This window comes from Moschus berezovskii, chromosome 3, assembly GCF_049115385.1.
Source record: "Moschus berezovskii isolate FMDL1 chromosome 3, NW_MosBer_1.0, whole genome shotgun sequence".
In the NCBI taxonomy this organism is placed as follows: domain Eukaryota; kingdom Metazoa; phylum Chordata; class Mammalia; order Artiodactyla; family Moschidae; genus Moschus; species Moschus berezovskii.
In genome coordinates this window covers 27,022,037-27,042,755 of record NC_142462.1, presented here as the reverse complement: position 1 = coordinate 27,042,755, position 20,719 = coordinate 27,022,037, and the positions used below count along the sequence as shown (strand labels likewise).

General features: G+C 38.1%; 1 long non-coding RNA gene across 1 annotated transcript; it reads right to left on the bottom strand.

Moving 5' to 3' along the window:
- Positions 1 to 292: 292 nt before the first annotated feature.
- On the bottom strand, positions 293 to 18,290 carry LOC129552039 (uncharacterized). Its single transcript, XR_008685176.1, has 3 exons — positions 18,252 to 18,290; positions 14,966 to 15,060; positions 293 to 361 (listed from the first exon to the last, which is right to left on the bottom strand). It is a non-coding gene; the product is annotated as an uncharacterized LOC129552039 (long non-coding RNA).
- Positions 18,291 to 20,719: the final 2,429 nt, after the last annotated feature.

Genomic DNA, 20,719 nt, shown 5'->3' with positions numbered 1-20,719 from the left:
TGACTCAAGCACAAAGTGAAAACTATCTTTGTTCTCATTAGCATGGTTCAACTGATACTAAATTTATATGATTGAATATTTATTTCCTACAGGAAATATTCTAGGACAGGTCCTAGAATTAACTAATTTGTTACAATGTTAATTTTAAATGCATGAAAAAAAGAAACTGAAAAAAATCATGATATGTACTAAATATTTAATCTTACAGAGCATTGTCTTTTGAGGGAAACATTTTATACCTTGTATATTATCTTGCATGTCTTGTCCTGTTTGAGCAATCTGTGCAGAGTTTTGAGCGATTACCTCAGAAATCTTCCCACCTCTCTTGCTTCTTAGGTTTCTTCTTGTCTGCATAGACCTTCTGTGGAAAGGTGAGGGATAATTGGGGTTAAAAGCGTTGGTGTACTAAATTTTTGTGCCCCCGTTTCTCAAGTTGAAATTCTAACCCCCATTTTGATGGTTTAGGAGGTAGGGTCTTTGGGAGGTAACTGGGTCAAGATTAGGTCATGAAGGTGGGGCCCTCATGAGCTGATTAATGCCCTTAAAGGAAGAGACAGCAGAGTTTGACTTTGCCATGTTATGAAACAGCAAGAAGAAGGTCATCTGCAAACCAGGAAGAAGGTTTTCACCAGACACTGTATCTGCTGGTATCTTGATCATGGGCTTCTCAGGCTCCAGAACTGTCAGAAATATGTTTGTCGTTAAGCCACCAAGTCTGTGGTATTTTGTTAGAGCTGCTTGAGCAAACTGAGACAAGAGATCCATCTCTGAGGGGCGTGTTGCATGGCTGGTATTCTTCCAAGTTTCCACAAAAGACAAACAACCTTCCACACACCCTCTCCTCACACCATCTCTTTCTCTTATTTTCTCTTTTCACTCTGAATAATGGTTATCTTCCCACAGGGAGATGATTCCCATTCACATGTAGGAAGCAATTCAACCTCTGTTGGTGAGAATATCCCTTGAAGAGAGAGCTTCTCTTTGTTCTTTATGAATGGCTTGAGTTAGCAAAGATATTTCAGGGTTCAAACCAAGCCTCTAGAAGCCTGTGCTGCCTAGCTTCAAGCTTTTAGGAAAAGGGATTTTGCTACAGAGCGAGGAACTTGCCTTCCAAAAGGGAACTGGAAGGAGGAAGAGTGTGCCAGGCAGAGTCTTTGATGAAAAACTGGAAAGGGCTGGAGGATACAAAAGGGTGAATGAGAACTTCTGAGGTATTTATTGTAAAATGTGCAATATAGACCCTTGCTTTTGAATCCTGGGTGACACTATTAAGAAATCTTTGATTTGATGTATAGGCTTGAAGCCTCTTTACTCTTTAGAAAATGAGGCTTAAACAAGAGCTGAGACCTGGTTTCCACAGGTAAAGGAGCCAGAGGTCAGCAGGCGTGCTGACACCTAGGTCACTTACAATAAATTCTGCTGAATAAATGAATGGTAAGAATCAAGACACACATGAATTATTTCAATAAAACTTTAAGGCAGTACATAGAGATGTAGGTAAAATGAGAAGATGACTAATTTATTATGGCTATAGAATATATGGCCAAAAGTCTATGGATTTGAGAGCTCTGTATGTTGTTTACTTGTGGTATATTCTTGACAAGTAACCAATTTTCCAAGTTTTTGTTTTCTATCTGTAAAATATCTGTTGCCCCTATCTGTAAAATAGGGGCAGAAATTTGTATAACTTCTCTGAATATTTGTTGGTAAGAATTTTTAATAAATGGTGTGAAAGTGCATTATTAGAAGAAACCTGAAACTATTAGGTAGGAAGTTAGGCATGAGCAACAAGGGGTGGCCTAGCCAAAAAACGATTCAAGCTGGTCTTTAAACTCTGCCCCAGACACACCCTAGTGCAACCCAAGAGAGCTCACAGATATGCTGCAAATTAATCACAGAAACTTCTTCAACTCTAGCACATGTGCCCTTAATACACAGTTGTGTCCTCAAGTGACTTTAGGCAGTCAGGAGCCCCTTAAGTGTCACAAATTTTCTATACATACATATGATTATAACAGGCTAAATTCTGGGAAAGACATGCATATCAGAGCCTGTTGTTAAGTAATTTGCAACTGTCAATCAAAACTGTCAGTCCACACCCGCCTAAATGAATATGTAAAAGCCCTGTCTTGAAAACTCCCATACCTCATCATTCCTGTGCCAGTGCCTCTCTTGGCTTGGCCCACCTCTCCCTTGCGGTGTTCTTTCTGTTCCTTACTTAATAAACTTGTTTTAGCCACAGATAAAGCCTCAGACTCTTCTTCATGTCCTTACCAAGAACCTAGGCCCACAAGGGAGGGTCCTCTTTGACCCTCCCCAATGCTGTAACAGAACCCTTATGTACATGGCCACTCTAGTCTATGATTAGAAAACAAGGTCAGGTTTATTCTATTATATGGTAACACTAAATCCCATTAGTCCAACTAATAAAATTAGCTCTAAGCTTCTTTCTAGTTTTTTAAGTTTCCCAGGCTATTGCTCACATGTATCCAGGATTCGGGGCTATCCTTCTGTGGGAAAACTGCTGATGCTTCCTCAAGCCTTGGTACTGGTAAGACACTGTGTGCTCCTATTTCCCACAGTACAACTGAGAGCAGGCTGTGACTTTTATCATCTAGAATTTGTTGAAACGTCGCATTAAAATAGAAGCATTACTTCTAGGGCAACTTCCAATTTGTATTAAAATCTGTTAAACTAATTAAAAAAAATGAATCATTAGGCTGAGGTGGCTCTAATGCCATGGCAGCTGATGTAAGCAAACCAAAATTTAAGCCTGTAAATGAATCAAGGTTAAGAAATCAAAACCCAAGGTTAACCAATCACAAACAGTTTAGGCTTTAAGCGACTGCCAATCAATAATCTCTTTGCTCTGCTTCTCTCTTTTCTGTGGAAGAGTCTCTCTCCCAGAGCTCCTATCCATGGAGCATTCTTAACCACTTCCAGCTTGGCACTGCCTGATTCCAATCAACTTCTGCTCAAATAAACTCATGCATTTTTTTTAAAACTTCATTTTATATTGGAGTATAATTGATTAACAATGTTGTGATAGTTTCAGGGAAACCCCACTTTCATAGTTGATTAATGTTGTGATGGTTTCATGTGTACAGCAAAGTGATTCAGTCATACATGGAACAATTCTTTTTCAAATTATTTTCCCAGTTAGATTATTACAGAGTTTTGTAAACTTGTACAATTTTTAATATGCCTCAGTACGTCTTTTAACAAGTCCCTCAGAGGCAAGCCGTTGAGGGAAGCCAGTTCATCTATCACTGAAGGCACCAGGCATTTTCTCACCTCACAGTCTGGGCCCAACTAGCTATTCTCTAAGGAGAAAGCAGATTCTCACCTGCCAAGGCCAAGGCCTTTCTCATTTCCTGTCTCACACTTAAATCCTTCCTGGGTTTCTTGACAGGGAAAACATATCCCTTCCCTTGTCCAGTCCTGTGAACCACTGAAGACTGTCAAAGTATTTGATGATACATTTATCTAAGTTTGACTTGCTGTGTACACACATGCACACACAGAGTTCAGTTCAGTCGCTCAGTCGTATCCACCTCTTTGCGACCCAATGGACTGCAGCAGTCCAGGCTTCCCTGTCCATCACCAACTCCCAGAGTTTACTCAGACTCATGTCAATTGAGTCAGTGATGCCATCTAACCATCTCATCCTCTGTCGTCCCCTTCTCCTCCTGCCTTCAATCTTTCCCAGCATCAGGGTCTTTTCCAAGGAGTCAGTTCTTCATATCAGGTGGCCAAAGTATTGGAGCTTCAGCTTCAGTGTCAGTCCTTCAAATGAAGATTCAGGACTGATTTCCTTTAGGACGGACTGATTGGATCTCCTTGCAGTCCAAGGGATTCACACACACACACACACACACACACACACACACTCACACAACTAAAGCAGTACAAACAGTCCATTCCACACTATGTGCTGTGCCATCAAAATTCCATCCTTCTAGCTTACAATCTTTGATCCAGTCAGCTAGGTTGGAGGGAAAATGATTCTGATAGTCTGTAAGCAAAATACCTGGCTAAGATTATCTCCCAGGGAGAAAATGATTGTTTTCAGCATATGGCCTGTCCTTGCACTGATTTAACACATGTTTCTTGGTCTGAAACGTCTGCTTTGGGCTATTTCATTGTATTATGATTCCCCAGGAACAATGAGGAAGCAATAACTTCCAATAAAAAGCCCTACCATAGAATCCTCCAATGAAAAAAAGAACATTTGCCTGAAAGACAAAGCACTGTTTCTATCCAAGGAGGCAGGATCTAACTGTAATTTTCCCCAAAGGCAGTTTTTCCAGCTACAGAAAAATATTTAGGTGTCATTCTCTACTCAATTTCTTATATATTATATAACCATTGGCTACTATAATTTAAAAAGATCAAAATGACAGAAAATGCTCTTAATATATAATGCAAATATATGATTAAATGTAAAGTATGTCTTAGAATTTGAATACTTATGCCTTTTTATAACTTCTAGAATAAACAATAGAATAAGTTGTTACACTACCAACAAACATTAAAAAGTCAAACATGTAAGCATTTTGTGTGCATATTTAGTAAACAATGTATAATAAAATATTTCTTTTATTGTGAAATTAATTCACGTGCATTATTCTTGAACATGTCTAGATTAAAATATTAGTAAAAAATTTTAGCCCAAAATAATTTTAATGTTTAATCTCCTTAAACATTAGTTTAAAATGTTAAACTAATTAAACATTAAACATTAAAACATAGTTAGAAATTTCATTTCCAAATATACTGGCTAATGACTTAGTAGGGTTTTCTACTTGTAATAATCTCTTACGTCATTCCAAATACAGTACCATCATTATAAATTTCTTCATGCTAAAGACTAAAGCACAACCATTCACTTCATACAATGATACAGGTGTATGTAACAATTAAAGTGAAGACATATAGTTTTATCTATTATAAACAAAAATAATAATATATCATAAAAATAAAAAATTATTACAAAACAATAATTAAATGTAAGTAATTAGTCACACAGAAAAAATCTGGAAGGATGTAAATTTTTTCTTCATTCAATTTTCTAGTTTAAACATCTATTACTTCAACCTTAAAATATAGCTTTCTTGAGTTGATATTAATAGCAAAAATGGATAAAATGTAAAATCAAATTGGAGAATCAGAAAAACCTTTTTAGGTGTTCATTATGAACATGTAAATCTAATGAACATAGTTTAAATTACATATTGCTTAATTATTAATTGAGCCTTTAATTCTCAGAAACAGTGTTAGGTTGTTTAATTGATATTGAGGTCACCTTATCTTACTCTTATTTTATATTTTATTCTTGGATCCTTCTGATACCTCAATCTAAAACTAGCACCAGTTTTACTTCCTTTATAGTTGAGTAGAATTAAAGAAGTAAAACTGGTGCTAGTTTTAGATAGAGGTATCAGAAGGATCCAAGAATAAAATATAAAATAAGAGTAAGATAATGTGGCCTGGTGGCTCAGAAGTTAAAGCATCTGCCTGCAATGCGGGAGACCAGGGTTCAATCCCTGGGTCAGGAAGATCCCCTGGAGAAGGAAATGGCAACCTACCCCAGTATTCTTGCCTGGAGAATCCCATGGATGGAGGAGCCTGGTAGGCTACAGTCCACGGGGTCGCAAAGAGTCTGACATGACTGAGCAACTTCACTTTCAGAATAAAATTATTGATTTTACTTATTAATTATCTGTTTCCTCTACTAGAATATAAGTTTCATGAGGTCTAGACCTGACTTTGTTCATTCTAGTACTTCAGTTTCATGCATTGTTTACAGGAGGATCCAATGAGAAAACTGATAAACTCTGACTCAAAAACTTTTTCATTCAGATTATCTGACTTTGGTCCCTCAGATATTTCCTGTTGGTGTTTTGCAATGAGCTAGTGATATGTTTTCATCACACTGTTACTATAAATCCTGTTGTTGGTTTTAAACCTAAATGCATGTTCCTAGCTTGGATACAGAAAACCTTATCTTATTCACTGTGTGTGATGACATTATTCTTTGCTTTATTCTATTTATGGCCTTTTGAATTCAATATATTTATTTTTTCATGTTTTCTTATCATGTTTATTTATAAGGATGCTTTAAATTCTCTTGAAAATGAGAAAGGTGGGTAAGGAAGAACATAAAGAAGAGCATACATTTGATATGCACTGATTATAATTAGAATGACTGTAATTTATCACTCAAACCATGGCATTATTTGGGAGTGAAATAGAAAGTCTATAATAATTACATCAAGCAAAACAGTTATTTCTAGAAAAATAAGACGCTGCTCTAATTGTAATAATTTTGTGTTTGGCAAGATATAGAAAACTGTAAATACAAAAATCATGAGCTGGGAAACATGTGCTCTAGCTTGGTCTAGCCAGGTCTTTGGGACAAAATGCAGAGCAGGGTCCTCTGCTCTCCAGTTGGTGTTCTCTGTGCACGCAGCATCACACTCCTTTTTCTATTCCATCCTTATATGGACAATTTTTTTTTACATAGAGTAGAGAATTTCACTCTGTTCTCAAGGTACAGATTATTCTTTCTGTATTGTCATCCACTAAATTATCCTATGAACTCATGCAATTCAAGCAAAAGCTTAAAGTTTCTCAGTACTATATTCTACATTTCTGTCTCAGAACTCTCCTTGAGGCAATGAACACAGAGAAGACTATACTAAATACCTAATCAGAAAAAAAGATGAAATATTGGAGGGAAGAGAAAGAAGATGGACTAATATTTCAAAATATTATTCCCCCAAACCTCTCACAACTGGGTCCAGTTCAGTTCACTTCAGTTGCTCAGTTGTGTCCAACTCTTTGTGACCCCAAGAACTGCAGCACGCCAGGCCTCCCTGTCCATCACCAATTCCTGGAACTTATTCAAACTCATGTCCATAGCGTTGGTGATGTCATCCAACCATCTCATCCTCTGTTATCCTCTTCTCCTGCCTTCAATCTTTCCCAGCATCAGGGTCTTTCCCAAGGAATCAGTTCTTTGCATCAGACAGCCAAAGTATTGGATTTTCAACTTCAACATCAGTCCTTCCAATGAAGATTCAGGACTGATTTCCTTTAGGATGGACTGGTCGGATCTCCTTGCAATCCAAGGGACTCTCAAGAGTCTTTTCCCACACCATTGTTCAAAAGCATCAACTCTTCGGTGCTCAGTTTTCTTTATAGTCCAACTCTCACATCCATATATAACTACTGGAAAAAGCATAGCTTTGACTAGACAGACATTCGTTGGCAAAATAATGTCTCTCTTTTTTAATATGCTGTATAGGTTGGTCATAGCTTTTCTTCCAAGGAGCAAACATCTTTTTATTTCATGGCTGCAGTCATCATCTGCAGTGATTTTGTAACACAAAAATATAAAGTCTCTCACTGTTTCCATTTCCCATCTATTTACCATGAAGTTATGGGACCGGATGCCATGATCTTAGTTTTCTGAATGTTGAGTTTTAAGCCAGCTTTTTCACTCTCCTTTACAACTGGGTCCATTCTGGCCTATTTTTCTCCTTAATGTCTTTGCATGAGCAGTGTAAACTAAGACCCGGTGCAGCCAAAAAGAAAAAAAGAAAAGAATGCTTCTAACTTCTGTCCATGGCTGTATAGACAGAAGATATAAATAATATTTTATTAAAAATTGATTTGTGGCTATTTCAGGAAGGCTGATATGCAATACGTGATAAATGCTTCTGGTCAACAAAAAAAGATGTCACTAAAAGTTAATAGAAACAACTTCACAGTTTTGCTCAGCAGCAAGCAAACAAAAATGTACAGGCCAGCACGGCCGCCTCTATAGAGAATAAACTGGAAGGAGTTAGAGGTGACTGTGGAGATATTGAATAATTAAGACAGAAAAGATACTTCAAAGACTTCCTAGTTCAAGGTGTGTTCTCCTCACCTTGGTATTTCTGGAAAATGAGAACTTACATAGTTGTTATTCATATGAAGGCCAAAATATACATTAGAATATGTGATTTTAACTTCTATGATCAATCATTAACTGTGCACAGACAATTTTCCTCATTTTAGGAGCTTGCTGCCACCTATGGATAAGAATAGAGTTTTACAGTTTGCATCAAGACTGTCCAACATCAGTGCATCAGTGAGTAATAACATAGCAGTAAATTGCAGATATAGCTTGAGTTTCACACATTTCAATTTAGTCAATTCAGTTCAAACAATGTTATCATCAGTATTTAACACTTGATTAGGTACTGGACAATCAGAGATATATAAACAAGGCTTTGATCCTCAAGTAGCTGAGAGTTTAGTAGGTGAGATAAACCTAGAAACAGATCAAATTTCAATAACATGAGATAAAAGAAAATGTTCTACAGGGCAAGAGCAGAGTTCAGCTTTAATAATGTAAAGGTATAAAGCAGGAATTGTGAGAGCAAAGGCTGAGAAATTAGACACAGTCCAGATATGGAAAATAGTGTGCTTAAAAGTAGAAAATTATTCAAGTAAGTTAATACAACATAAGTGTATTTGTGTGTGTTGATGATAATATACAATAAGTTAGGTCCTGCATGTGCTGAATGAAGATGTTAATTGTATCTATCTCAAGCTCCGACAACAGTTCAGGACTGGAGATTGACATTGATGGGTTGGTGGGTATGAATAACAGATACAGTTTGAGAGAATACTATACAGGCCAAGTGAGAACAAGGGGCCAAATAAGGGAGTTTAAGAACATATTTATTGAGAATCAGAAGAGCAAGAAAGCTAACAGGAGTTTATAAGGGTAAAACCAGAACATCCCTAGAGCACTAAAAAGAGATTTAAAACCTTTTTACCATGTCACAGGATTCTTTTATAATATCTGATAAAAACATGTGTGCACTTGTCCAGTAAAATCAATATAAAATAATTTTAACTAGAATATAACAGCCAGTATAACCAATATAATTAGTATTCACCTGTAGAAGTTAATGTGCTTTGTACAGTCAGTATTAACTAATATTACACCCTTGTACATCTAGTTTTATATTTTCAAATATAGAAATGAAACCTGAAAGTAAGAAAAAAGCATAGTTTATTAGAAAAGATGTCATTATTTGATTCTTAATTTTTAGAACAGACGTTTATGTGTGAAATAATTATATATTACGCTAAATTAATTTAATCTTGTGCTAAAAATAAAAAAATTTGATTCAAAGTTTTTTGAATAACACTACAAATAGAAAACTTTGTAGTGTATAGGATATACACTACAAAGCCTATGCTACCAAAAAAGCATAGGCAAGTGTAATGTAACATCAGAATTTTCCAAGACTCTAAGCTGATCCTTTTACATCATTGCCTTTGTCTTCAGATTGATAATGGCAAAGATCAATCTCTTTGGCAAAGTTTGTCCTACTAATAATGTGTGACTGCAGGTTGGTAGCTGTGCTGTTATTCAAGAGAAGGACTCCTGGATTCCCACTCTATCTTCAACGAAAGCTCTAGACACATTAAAATTTCCTTTGAATTTTTTAATCTTCACAAAGCTTAAAAACTATCAATCTCGATGAGATCACCAGCTCTAAAAAAGTTATTTTTTTATCCAGATATTAGATTATATTTTTATTCTGGTTTTTTATTATTGTGCAGATTAGAATGTATAGAAGCTCCAAAATAGGCAGATATCTTTAAGGAAAAAAATACAGTCTGTGGAAGACATGTTGACAATTATTAATTTGCAAGCAATCTGTCAACAAGCTATGGCTGGCATACCAAATAAAGCTGGGTTCTATTATTGTAAATAACGTTTCAATAGAACACAGCTATACCCATTTGTTTATAGATTGTTTATATCTGCTTTTGCCTCACCATATCAGAGATAAATAGTTTCTACAAAAGATTAGCCAGTAAAATAAAAAGTGCTTACTATCTAACCCTGCCAAACCTGGAACAAAAGCTGGACAGTGTGCGTGGAGCAGAATGATTCTAGTACAGCTGCGGACTAAACAGTATTTAGAGATCTCTGGCTCAGTGCTGATTAAGGGAGCCTTTTGTTCTCTTAGTGCTTATACGCTGATTAGCATATTTACTCTGTTAGCAACAACAGAAGAGGATATTTCCATCACTGTGCTGGTAATAATGACCCAGCAATAATAGTGCAGTAAGAATAGCTGATTACTGAGCACTTGCTAGGCATTATCCATCACTTTATTTATATAAACTATTCCATTCAGTTGCCAATGATTCTATATTATTCCCACTTTCGAGAGGATAAAATGAGGCTTGGCTATTTTGGGTAGCATTGTCAGGTCACATTTAAACCAACACCATCTATATCAACAACCTCAATACTTAATATGAATTTAGAGGGCCAAGGGAATAAATAGTAGAGGATTGTTCATACCAAGCCTTTGCAGGTAAATTTGTTGCTGCTACTGCTAAGTCACTTCAGTCGTGTCCGACTCTGTGTGACCCCATAGATGGAAGCCCACCAGGCTCCCCCGTCCCCGGGATTCTCCAGGCAAGAACACTGGAGTGGGTTGCCATTTCCTTCTCCAATGTGTGAAAGTGAAAAGTGAAAGTGAAGTCGCTCAGTCGTGTCCGACCCTTAGCGACCCCACGGACTGCAGCCCACCAGGCTCCTCCATCCATGGGATTTTCTAGGCAACAGTACTGGAGTGGCTTGCCATTGCCTTCTTGTTAGAGGTATCATATTAGCTAACTTATAAGGAAAGAGGAAGAGTTAACCAGAAAAACAGAAGAGAGGATGAGTATATGAAGGCCATCAGTTCAGTTCAGTTCAGTTCAGTCGCTCAGTCGTGTCCGACTCTTTGAGACCCCATGAATCACAGCACGCTAGGCCTCCCTGTCCATCACCAACTCCCGGAGTTCACCCAAACTCATGTCCATCGAGTTGGTGGTGCCATCAAGCCATCTCATTCTCTGTCGTCCCCTTCTCCTCCCGCCCCCAATCCTTCCCAGCATCAGAGTCTTTTCTAGTGAGTCAACTCGTCGCATGAGGTGGCCAAAGTATTGGAGTTTCAGCTTTAGCATCAGTCCTTCCAATGAACACCCAGGATTGATCTCCTTTAGAATGGACTGGTTGGATCTCCTGTAGGCCATAGGCAATCTCTAAACTCCCTGACAATTTTACAGAGTAATATGTAATTTAGTTTGTTTCTGGATGCACTGAGTAAGGGGATTTCATTCATAGGTCATATGAGAAGTAATAATACTAAGAATAACAAAAGTTTCCCCACTTATTGAGCACATTCTATCCCAGGAATGCTGAAGCTTCACATGTACCATTTGTGTCATTCACATAGTAACTCTATGAGGACTTCCCTGGTGCCCCAGTGGTTAAGAATCCATCTGCCAATGCAGGAAACATGGGTTCTATCCCTGGTCTGAGATAATCCTGCATGCCACAAGGCAACTGAACCCATGTCCCACAGCTACGGAGCCCACGTGCCTAGAACTCATGCTCCAGACAAAGGGAAGCCACCGCAATAAGAAGCCCATGCACCTCAATGAAAAATAGCCCCTACTGGCCCCAAATAGAGAAAGCCGTCCCATGACAACAAAGACCGAGCATAGCCAAAAATAAATCAATGAATAAATAAAGTAAAACTTTTCTAAAAACATAAAGTCTGTTGCTTATTTAAATTATATGCAGAGTACATCGTGTGAAATGCTGGGCTAGATGAATCACAGGCTGGAATCAAGATTGTCGGGAGAAATATCAACAATCTCAGATATGCAGATGATACCGCTGTAATGGCAAAAAGTGAAGAGGAACTAAAGAGCCTCTTGATGAAGGTGAAAGAGGAGAGTGAAAACTGGCTTAAAACTCAGGATTCAAAAAACTAAGATCATGGCATCTGGTCCTATAGCTTCATGGCAAACAGATGGGGGAATGTGGAAAGAGTGTCAAATTTCATTTTCTTGGGCTCCAAAATCAATGTGAATGGTGACTGCAGCCATAAAACTAAGAGAAGCTTGTTCCTTGTAAGAACATCTATATCAAACTTAGTGTTTTAAAAAGCAGAGACATCACTTTGCTGACAAAAGTCCATCTAGTCAAAGCTATGGTTTTTCCAGTAGTCATGTATGGATGTGAGAGTTGGGCCATAAAGAAGGCTGAGCAGCAAAGAATTGACGCTTTCCAACTGTGGTGCTAGAGAAGACTCTTGAGAGTCCCTTGGGCAACAAGGAGATCAAACCAGTCAATACTAAAGGAAATCAACCCTGAATATTCATTGATTCTGAAGCTGAGGCACCAATACTTTGGCCACTTGATGCAAAGAGCTGACTCATTGGAAAAGACCCTAATGCTGGGTAAAATTAAAGGCAAGAGAAGAAGGGGGTGACAGAGGATGAGATGGTTGGATGGCATCACTGACTCAATGGACGTGAGTTTGAGGAAACTCAGATAGCGAGGGACAAAGCCTGGAATGCTGCAGTTCAAGGGGTCACAAAAAGTCGGACATGATTTAGCAACTGACCAGCAATTAAAAAAATAACTTTATGAGGCAAATATTATTATTATCCCCATTTTACAGATGTCAAAACAGGTAAAAATAAGTTAAATATATTGCCAGAGTTACCTGGTTAGTATCCCTGGTGTTCAGATGGTAAAGAATCTGCCTGCAATTAGGGAGACCTAGGTTCGATTCTTGGGTTGGAAAGTTCCCACGGAGAAAGGAGTGGCAACCTACTTCAGTATCCTTGCCTGGAGAATCCCTGGGACAGAGAAGCCTGGTGGGCTACAGTCCATGGGATTGCAAAGAGTCAAACACGACTGAGTGACTAACACTTTTAAATTTTCACCTGGTTGGTAAGTGGCAGGGCTAGTTTTCAAAACTTGTCATTCTGAATATAGGTCTCTTAACCACTGCACTGTAGTGCCTTACATTGGGAAACTCCTTGGGAATGATGCAGTAGCTCTCTGAGGAATGGCAACCTGACAGCAACCCACCCCTACCCTGCTGAATTTTCAAGTATTGAATTCAATTTTCCAACGGTAAAGACACAATGAGTCTAGAGAATGGGTTTAAAGAATCAGCTCTGTCTTGGAGTATCCTGCTATGGATTGATTTGAGTGCCTACGTCTCTGGCCCTCACCCCCAATTCATGTGTTGAAGCCCTAAGCCCCAGTGTGACTATACCTTGAGACAGAGTCTTTAGGAAGTAATAAAGGTTAAATGAGTTCAAAAGGAGACTTGCAGATGACCAACAAACTCCCATGCTGGAGAGAGAAATGTCTCTTCCTCTTCTTATAATACCATAATCCAATCAGACTAGGGCCCACCCTTATGACCTGCAAGACAGACTCAGTACTGGAAAACAGAGAGCACTAATTTATAAAATCTGCCCCACCCCACCCCTTCCCCACACCAGCCCCATGAATGGTCTGTACTGGCTGCCAGGTACTTGTTTGAGTTGGAGTAAAACACATGCAGGGGTCAAGGCAAGCACTTGTAACCCAAAAGCTATTAATAACTTCCACAGTAGAGCTGTAGCGCCCTTTGGAACCAGAGAGGGCCTCCTGGAGGCCAGATACTTGAACATCTAATGAACCCAATGAATGAACTCTGAAGATGTTGTCTGTGTCATGAACCCAAGGCTCTAGTCTTTAGATTTCCCCATGAAATTCTACTGCAAACTGCTTTGATTGGGTTTCATATAAAAAGCCAATTTACTTTAAAAAGGGAAAAATAAAGAGCAATAGAAAGATTGTCTGTTTGAGCTGAAGAATATCAAGAAATCAGTGAGATCAAACTGATTACAAACAACTTTAAAATCCTCAAATCACCTAGTGGAGACCAGTCCTCTGAAGTTACAAACTATGTTTGGCAGCACTTAGTAAAGATGCAAATAGGTCCCTGAGGGATACAGAAAACCTTGGCAGAGAACAGTAAAGAGAGTTACAAAAAGTTTTATTTAATGGAAAGAGGATAGCTTATCTCTAAAACGCTTCTCTGGATGGAATTCTCCAGGTAAGAATATTGGAATGGGTCACTGTTTTCCAGGGCACCTTCCACGAACCAGTGTCTCCTACATTGTAGGCTGGTTCTTTACCTGCTGAGCTACCAGGGAAGCTTATCTCTAGAGGCAGTCACACTCACTAAACAGCACCAAAATCCTTGCAACTCAGAGTGACTGAGTCCAAAAATAACTTCAAGTCATCTCAGAAGGGTAAGGAACCATGTCACATGGGAATAGTAGTTTTGATGCAAATGCTCAACTTCAGAAAGCTTAAAGCTTCTGAATGGCAGGGAAGAATGCGAAGCTAAAAGAACAACAAAACAACAAAATGCTTGAAAACTTCAACACACAATGGGAACTCGTTGTAAGTGATAAAGAGAGACAGTTAAAATTTCTGATTGAAACTTCCTGAGAATGAGTGTGCCTCATCTCACTAGAGAAGACTTACACTGATGATGGCAACTTGAAATCAGAGGCGGAAAAGTGGTTCAGAAAAAGGAGACAAGATAATCAGTCAGAAGCGGATTTTAATTTCTTTAAACAGACTTAAAAGAGAAAACAAGTGATAATTTAAAAGTTATTTGAAGACAATCAAATGAAATAAAAGCCTCAAACTGAGAGAGCATCTTTAGAGTACGAAAACGCCTATTTTGAACATGAGATTCAAAAGCCTCAGCTGAGACTTTAAAAACTGTCTAAACTACATCATGAATATGAAACGCAGCATCACTTGAGGAGGGAATTTATAATTTAAAATGGAGTAGAACACACAGAGAGGAAGGCAGTGTAGAAGATGAAGGCAGAGAGAGGAATGTTGCAGACTCCAGGGGCTAGAAAACACAGGAAAAGAACTCTTCCCTAGAGCATCCAGAGTGTGAGTCCCTGCCAGTTGATTTCTGATTTCTGGCTTTCAGAACTGTGACAAAATACATTTGTTGGTTAAAAAAAAGAGAGAGGGAAGAAGAGAGTACAAACTTCCCAAAGTTTATGAAAACATTACCTTTACATACTGAAAACTTGATACCTGCAGTAACATGGCCGGATGTGGGGAAAGAATCAGAAAGCACCGCTTCTTTCTAGATACAGGATTTTCTCCTATGACAAAAAAATTTGAAGTTACTTGGCAGCTCTGTTGACTGAAAGCTCAACAGCTAAGCAAATGATCAAAACAGACAAAAATGAGCAGAATCAGAGTTTAGAATCCAGTCTTTGCTGCACCTGCTATTCCACTTGCAGCCCAGGGCAGCTGCCAGAGAGGGTCAGGGAACTTCCTGCATCCTCAAGTTGCAGGGGAAGAGGGGGATGTGAGGGCACCGGGTCTAGGGTGATGTTCAGGTTTGATTCAGTTGCTGAGAACATCCATATGTACAGCCAAAGATCTGATGTAATTTCCTCTCTTTAGAGAAATTTTGATTGACCTTTTTCTAGTGTAGCTGCTGCCCTTTAAATGATGATGCATTTTCTCTTATTAAAGTTTTATATATCATAACTCCTAAAAGAGTAGTTCCAGAATATACATAGCTGAAACTATAATTCTTATTAAAACATTATTTTCATTTCAATTGGACCTCCCAGAATTCAATTGTATAAGTATTGTATTTTAAATGAGTAAATTAGTCCATGACAACTGCAGCCATAATTGAAGCGTGACATGACTAGTCAGAGATATTTGAAATATAAAAGTCTATTTCTATATGCTACCAGTTATATGAAGAAATCAGTACAAATGACCTAATATTTACTTTAATAATCAACGACTGGCTTTGAAAATAATGCTGTAATCACCCGTTCCGGGAAACAAACTCACTCAGAAGGACAACACAGATAACAGAGTAGTTTATTACACTGGCAAGCCCAAGGCAGAGTCTCCTCTTAGCCAAGGACCCCAACCAGCTTTCGTGAAAACCTTATATACCCTAAGTGTACATGCCCAAACCCCCCTCCCCAAATTCCCTGAAACTAGTCTGAACAAAGAAAAGAAAGATACAATCAAAGTTAACCCGTGATTCACATGCCTTAAGCCTAAGTAGTTAACACTGGACAATTATCAGTAGGCCTGTGGTCATACCCCAAAAAGCATAATAGAATTTATAATTCTATTCGGTTACACAGATAATTAGGGTATTCTTTTAGGCAACTGAGAGTCTAGGTATGAGCCCTGGGGCTCTTCCATCTGGGGGGTCTGGTTTTCCAGTTGGTATCTCGTTTCCATAGATACTGGGCCTATAGTTCAAAGTCCACAGTCCAGCCCAAGATGGAGTCTTGCTTTCAAGATGGTGCCTGTTTTGTTTCCTCCTTCAATAACAGAAAAAACACATGAAAATACCGAAACAACAACAGTCCTTTGGCAAAATTTATTCTTCATTCTCTTTTGGAATTTTTCTCATGTATGCTTAATCTTTTGTCCTGGTGCTGGGAAAGATTGAAGGCAAAAGGAGAAGGAGACAGCAGAGGATGAGATGGTTAGATAGCATCACCAAGTTAATAGACAAATTTGAGTAAACTCCAGAAGATAGTGGAGGACAGAGGAGCCTGGCATACTACAGTTCATGGGGTCATAAAGAGTTGGACACAACTGAGCGACTAAACAACAACAATCTTTTGAAGATGAGGCCAATATAATTTAGTTGAGTTTCTTTGATAGCCCCAATTAAACCTACTATTAAATATTTTATTGATTTAATAATAATTTTATAGATTATTTTAGGGTGAGTTGACATTTTTAATGATGTATCATATCCATAGAAAAACATACTTGGGTATTTAATAAACTCTCTTTCATATATTCAGCAGAATTTTCTTCACTCACATGCTGCACATTTATTTTAAGACTTGTTTTTCGGCATGTTAACCTGCCAATAATTATGCAAATACAGCATTTAAGGTGTTAAGCTTTGTTTTCATCATTTTTCCCCTTCTTTCTTTCCTTCAGTTAGCCTCTTTGCATAACCTCTGAGAGAATGGAGGAAGATAACAGAAACTTGTTCTATGTGTTTCACCTTTTTATTTTGAAAAGCTTAAACCTTGGAGGAGAGAGAGAGAATTTGGAGAGGGAATAAAATACCTTTGGAAGAAAGATGACAAGAACAGTGTGTACCCTTTCACCTGTCACCATCTGAAACGCAAAGACATATGGGCATGCCCTAGCCAGACCACCCTAGATTTGGAAAAGGGAGAAGAGAGAGGCAGGGGCAGAATCTTTAAAGGAGTGGCTATAGGGCAGATCTAGCCAGAAAGACCAGGATCAGCCTTGAAGAAAGTTTCCAATGCCCTAAAAATAGCTCTGAAGCAGCAGCAAACTGGTTACACATGACTAGCAAGGCAAAATCTATTGCAGAGGATAAGAGGGGCAGAACTCCCCAAATTAACAAATCCTTGCCACTCTGTGGGCCCCCCAGTACTGACAATACCAGGGATGTACCACCTGAAGCAAGAACTCTTATCTTCTAAAAATCCCGACTCGAATACACACTCACAATCCACTTCCACACCAAACACATACACATTAGTAATTATCTTGTTTTATTAATGATAGTTTTCCTCATTTAGCCCAAATATGCCCCGCATCATTTTGTGGACTTGTTAAAAATTATGGCATGATACCACATCCTTCACTTTCTCATATTAAGTGCGAAATAAAACATTGACACTTCATTTGCTGCTCTTTATTTTTGTTGGATTCTGTGAGCTAATCAAAATGTATAGAGCTATGCATATCATTTAATATATCAGAATTTGTCATTTATTTGTTCCATGTTTTACTAAATTTGGCATGTATTTTCACAGGTTGATACTTAGGAATAAGGTTATCTGTGGCTTAGAGTTTTAAAAGTTTTGTGGACTTTTTAATGTCACATATAACACACATACAGAAATGTAAATAAACCAGAGGTACACAGTGTTCTGTGATATACAAGTACAAAGTGATCTCCTGTTACAGCACCTTATTCAAGAGAGAGACTATTAACAGCAAGTTCTACTCAACCTCCTCACTCCTTTCACAGTTGGAAAGCTTAACCACAAATAAGGTTTGGGTTTGTAGGTCTAAAACACCAATATGACTGCTTCCAATTCTTTTTTCTTTTTCCTTTCAAAATAACATAATTTCCATACACTAAATGTACCCTTCTGTATATAGTTTTGAGAGTCTTCATGAACATAATCAGTGTTTACCTACCTCTGTAAGGAAAGTATATAGAATATATCTCATCCCAAAATGTATTAATATCTCTTCATTCATTTGGAATCAACAAATATCCCATTGCCAGCCCCTGGAATCTACTCACTTGTTCTCTGAGCAGATATATTGCCTTGCAATAAGATCATATAAATGGAATCATACAGTATACAGCCACTTGAGTCTGTCTACTTTCACATAGCATTATGTAACTGAGACTAATCCTTAGAAAAATGCCATAATTGCTTTACAGTTCCAGTGCTGCCTGTTCAGCAACATTTTTTCCAAACACAGCTTGCCAGAGCCACTTATTTACAAGAAATAAATCACTTTTAATGTTAGGGAGAGACATATAAAGTTTATTAAAATACAGCTTGGCAATCACTATGCAAGTATAAATGAAGATTAATGGTGGCAACTATGAGGGAGCATAGACAGCGATGCATGAGACACCCTGGAGACGGCTCACTTTTCTTGGCGTGAAATTTACAACTCCTTTATCACTTGGTTTATTTTAGCTGAATCATGAAGGTGATCTTTCCAGTAAGAAATAAGGGGAAAGCAGTTTAGGCAAAGGAAACAGTGAGAACAACGGTACGGTCATGGAAAATCACATGGCACGTTTTGATGTCACAGTGCAATACATGTGATTGCAGAAAAGGACATGCATCTATCTCAATTTCCTAATTCAAATACAGGACCGCACTTTCATCTGATATTCTGCCATCTAAATATAATACCACTGAGTTGTGTCATGCTAGGCAAGTGTAACTTGAGTGGATTATACTGTGACTTGAAAATATGCTAGACAAATTTTTGAGAATATGATTAATTAGTGAGCATTTTGTTGATCAGGTAGGTAATTAAAGCCAAATGTCAGTGGTTGTATATCAACTTAGGCTTTTATCATTTTTGTTTTTTAAATACTTGAGGAACAAAAATGAAAGGATACAGCAGGTTTTTAAGCAAGTTATTAGGTGCCCTTGTGTATCAATGCCAGGTCTCTCAGCAGGGGGTGCAGAAGTTACTGGGTCTTCTGGGACCAATAATCAAGCTTATTTTTAACGTCCTCATGAACCTACTGAATAACAGTGCCCATTCAGATCCTTGACCTACCTTTCCTAATCAGCATAATTCATACTTTTACTGGATTAAATTTAATGAAGCAAGAACTTTTTGAGCATCATCAGTGTCTCAGTTACTGAGCCATCTTCTGCAAATAACACATCGGTCTAGACAATCTTTACTTCAAGGACCTCACAATTTGGTAGGGTTGGCATACAGGGAAGTGGGAAACTTTCATGAAATAGGTAAAAGTCCATTGACAGATGAATGGTGTAAGATGTAATATACATAGACACACACACATATATATGTGTGAAATTTATGGAGGATAAATTAGGAGTTTTGGATTAACATATATATATACTACTATATATAAAGCAGGTAAACAACAAGGATCTACCATATAACACTGAAAACTATACTCAATCTCTTCTAATAATCTAGAATAGAAAAGAATATTCATGTGTATATTTATGTATATAATTGAATCACTTTGCTGTACATTTGAAACTAACACATCGCAAATTAACTATATAACAATTTTTAAAAATTGTTGCTAAAGAAGAGCTGTAAGAATGTCCAGTACTTGGAATTATGGGAATCGCTGACATGTTAAGAAAATACTGAAAAAATCAAACCTGAGTAGATAATAACCAGGTAACAGTTAAGGAACAAAAAGCCTTAAGGCCAGGGATATGAAAGAAATGGGGACTTCCTTGGTGGTCCAGTGATTTAGACTCCATGTTTCCAGTGCAAGGGGCTCAGGTTCAATTCGTGGGGGGCGGGAACTAAGATCCCACATGCTTCATGAGGTGGCCCAAAAGTAAAAAAAAAAAACAACAAGAAACGAATAAGAGCCTGTCCTATCAGAGGATTGTGATCTGCTGCCTAGGAGCAGAGATGTGCATCCTGGTTGAAGAAGATGATAAGGAGAGAGGCTCACTCTGAAGACTTTGTAGCTTATAATTTGAACACGAGGCCTCAAGCAAAAGACGGTGGGGATGAAGTGACAGATTTAAATAGACATGTGGGTAAAAATGAAAACAAAAAAGAGGTTATTGTCCACAAGCTAGGTGAGAAGTAATGGCTATCTGCCCATGTAGTGTGAGGAGGGAAAGAAGAACATGAATGGAACTGAGCGGTGTTAAAGGGGCAGACAGGTTGAAGGGACTGTCTGATTGTGGGAGGTGCAATGGAGGGAAATGAGAATGACCTGCAGGCTTTCAGCTGAGAGGAAACAAGGGAATTATTCCTGAGATGGGAGATCATGGAGAAGAATTTTGAAACTTAAGTGTGTAAGTGGTGCGGATGTCCAGAGTTGGCATCCTGGGATATGGAAACCACAAGCTAGCTGTTGAATATGCATTTGGTCTTATGGGTGTGAAGTCAGGAGAGCAGTTGAGTGGTTGTGCCTGAGGAAACCCTGGAAAAACCATGATATAACAGTGACTGGTGTCGAGGGCCTTAAAACACGTCTCAGTTCAGTTCAGTTCCGTCACTCAGTCGTGTCCG